General features: G+C 49.8%; 1 pseudogene; it reads left to right on the forward strand.

The window, feature by feature from the left end:
- Nucleotides 1-2,960: 2,960 nt before the first annotated feature.
- LOC143440523 (small nucleolar RNA SNORA17) lies at nt 2,961-3,084 on the forward strand (annotated as a pseudogene).
- The last annotated feature ends 295 nt before the right edge of the window (nt 3,085-3,379 follow it).

Below are 3,379 nucleotides of genomic sequence, written 5' to 3' on the forward strand. Positions count from 1 at the left end.
ATTCTCTTCATAATGTGTATAGCTTGTGGGGAGTACTCACTGGTCAGAACTAGCCCTAGGTCTTGTAAGATGTCTCTTACCCAGAGATTGACAGGGAGAGGAAGCACATAAGGTATAAAACTTCCTGTTTGACCTTCTGGTGCCTGCCAAGTCAACGAGCGAGAACTGACTGCGGGGCTGGCGTCATATTCCAATCCTTGTAGGGAATGGAACGATCGTGTGACAGGCCATGCCTTGGGCCACCAATTAGAAGAAATAATACTTTTATCTGCTCCTGTGTCCAGAATTCCAGTAAAGTTCTTCCCCTCTATTGCTAACTGTAAGGTGGGTCTAGTTTTAAGGTCCACCACCAGATGAGCGAAGTTAATTCCTGAGGAACCAAGCCTGTGAGCACCTCTAAGCTTCCCGGTGGATGGAAAACAATCATGCAAGCTTAGAAGGACAACCAATTGAGCAATCCTGTCCCCAGGGGAGATGGAGAATATGCCTTGTGGGCTAGAACAGAGAACTTGAAGTTCTCCGGTATAATCTTGATCTATTACACCGGGGTGTATCACGAGTTCTTTTAAAGTAAGAGAGGAGCGGCCTAAAATAAGGCCGACACTTCCCCCTGGCAGGGGACCTCTATAATCAGCCGGGATCGGCTGCACCCCCATGTGTGGCATTAGTAGGACTCGGGAGGTGGAACGGAGGTCCACTCCTGCGGAACCCCTTGTGGCTCTGCAGCAAAAAGAGTCCCCTGAGTGTTCAGCAGTGTCCCATATCTTTTGGGGCCCTGGGATCTTGGGCCCGTATGTCCATTTTTTAAAAATTTTTCTTCCTTAATGGCTGAGGGATTTGGAGGGAGAATCTGACGTCTTATATCTCTAACAGAGCGGCAATCCCGAGCCAGATGATAGCCCTTTCCACTCCTGGTGCACAGTTTTGATGGTATTTGATTATTTTGGCACTCTTTCTTCATATGTCCCGCCTTCCCACAGGCAAAGCATCGGGCCATTTGTTTTGAAGGGAATTTTCCACGATTCTGACCTTTAAGGAGGACTGCAGCCATTTCTAAGTTTGCTGCTGCAAATCCGGCATTAGTAAGGGGACCTCCCAAGCCTCGACAGGCTCTCAACCAGTCTTGTAACCCTCTGTAACCCTCTGTTCCTACGAGGGGCAATGGCTGTGCGGCATTCTGCTGTAGCATTTTCAAAGACCATTTGTTCTATCAATGGCATCACCTGTCACCAAAAATCCTACCCGCTGCCTCGGTCATTCAGGCCACAAAATCAGAAAAAGACTCATTAGATGTCTGAATTATCTTGGACAGATAAAGGTTACTGTTTTCCTTCCTAGGGAGAGACTTCCATGCCTTTATTGCAGCTGATGCTATCTGTGCGTAGACCTGCCAGGGATGAGTGGTCTGGTCATTAGCGTGTACGCCAACTCCAGCCAGCATGTCAAAAGTCCATAATTGTTGACCCTCGATGCTTGCATTAGCTCTGGCTTGTGCTTGTAACTGCTCATGCCAGAGCGCTTTCCGTTCCAAATATTGGCCCATATTGGTAAGTACCGCCTTCACTGTGTCCTGCCAGTCTCCTGGTGTCATAGCACCTGCACTTAATCTCTCCACTTGGGATACAGTAAAATTAGCCCCAATTCCATATGCACCTACTGCCTCAGCTAATTCTTTGACCTGCCTATACTCTACTGGGGCATGAACACGAGCTCCCTCTGCCGCTTCAAAGACCGGAAATGCCAGCTGTAGCTGTCTCCAGTCTCCTGGGCTGAGAAATGAATTAGAGACGCTGCCCAGGGCGTAGGCCGGAGGCAAGGGCGGGGCCGAGGGACTCAAGGTCTTTCTTAGTCTTATCTCAGGACGGTTATTTTTTGGTCCATATCTGTTTTGTTCATAGGCGGCTGCCTCTTCCTCTAGGCTTTCTTCCTCTCCTTTTGTTAGATCTTCTTCGGGGCTGCTAAGGTCTATGGCGGCAAGCTCCTTAATGGGGTAAAGGGGGGTCCTTTTGACCTCCACTCTCTCTTCACGAGCCGGTGAAGGGTCCTTATTCTTACAGGCCCTGCAGTGGCCTCTGTTTCTTTTGAGTACTCTCCGTTTTTACCAGACTCCTGGGTCTGCTTCTTTTGTCCAGGCCTTCTTACCTGCTTCCCTTTCCTAGGCTCCTTGGCCTTATCTTTTTCCCCAGGCTCCTTGGCCTGATGCCGGCTAACATGCTCTGTTTCTGATACACTGGAGTGGACCTCTTCTAAAACCTCTTGACTTGCCCTAATAGCTGTGCTGCAAGCTGGATCCCCACAACACAAATAAGCTAAAAGCGAAAGCAACACAAACAAGAGGCCAACTAGTGCAGCGGCGGCAATGAGTGAAAATCCGCTCGCAACCAAGGCTTCCACCCCAAACATACCTCTCAGAGACGTACCTGTAGTCTTTTAACCCGCCCCGAGTCGGGGGGGGGGGGGGGGGTCTCCGTGGCGCCTTGAATTCCCGGGTTTTCGGCACCAGATGTTCCGAGCCCCTTCCGAGTCCCCTCACCCACAAGAGAGACACGGGAGGCAATGTTCAGGTAGTTACTACAGCGAGGCTTTATTGTGGTGAATGTTGTCACTGCTCGCCTCGGCTCCCTATAGGGAGGAAGAGCAGAAAGGGAGAGGGAGGGAGAGGGACAGAGACTCATCATCGAGTTGATCTGTTCTTCAAGCAAGAGATGTATTACCACTCAACTTTACAGCAGGGGCTGTGAAGAAGAGAATTAGTCCCACCACACAAAACAAGGTGTCCATTTTAAAAAGTTTTCACAAGAAGAGGAGGTCTTTCACCACTGGCAGTAGGCTTGGTTTATATGTGAACTGTGATGACCAAGGTAGAGGAGTCAGGCATGTGAGAGTTACGCTACTTGACAGCAGTCACTGGGTGAAGGAAGTGTTCTGTGTCCTTTCTATTGCTTCAGTAAAGAGTGGCCCCTTACCCTAGGTTCTGTGGCTTCTGTGATGCATGTGTGTCAGTAGGTGCCAGGCAAGAGGGAGGCTATGTTTGTGCTCAGTGTTTTGGCCTGTAAACATTTGAATGATTAGTAACCTAAAATTCCCTTTTAAAAAGGAGGGCCTGAGAGGGGAGCAAGCCAGAGACTATAATAACCCCACCTTGGATGGAGGGCCTCAGTGGGAGTGAGCTTGAGACTATGACCATTGCATGGGGCCACTTGGGTGGCACAGTGAGGAGCAAGCCCTTCACAACCACCAGGCTTGGGTAGAGGCAGACCATGCCGGAGATAACCCCTGCCTGGTGCTACACTGCAAGTGAGACATAGCATTCCTGAGACCACTCCTGTAACAACCACAGACACTCAGAGAACCCGGGTACCTCTAAGAAAGTTGTGGA

The sequence above is a fragment of the Arvicanthis niloticus genome, chromosome 29 (assembly GCF_011762505.2).
Source record: "Arvicanthis niloticus isolate mArvNil1 chromosome 29, mArvNil1.pat.X, whole genome shotgun sequence".
In the NCBI taxonomy this organism is placed as follows: Eukaryota; Metazoa; Chordata; class Mammalia; order Rodentia; family Muridae; genus Arvicanthis; species Arvicanthis niloticus.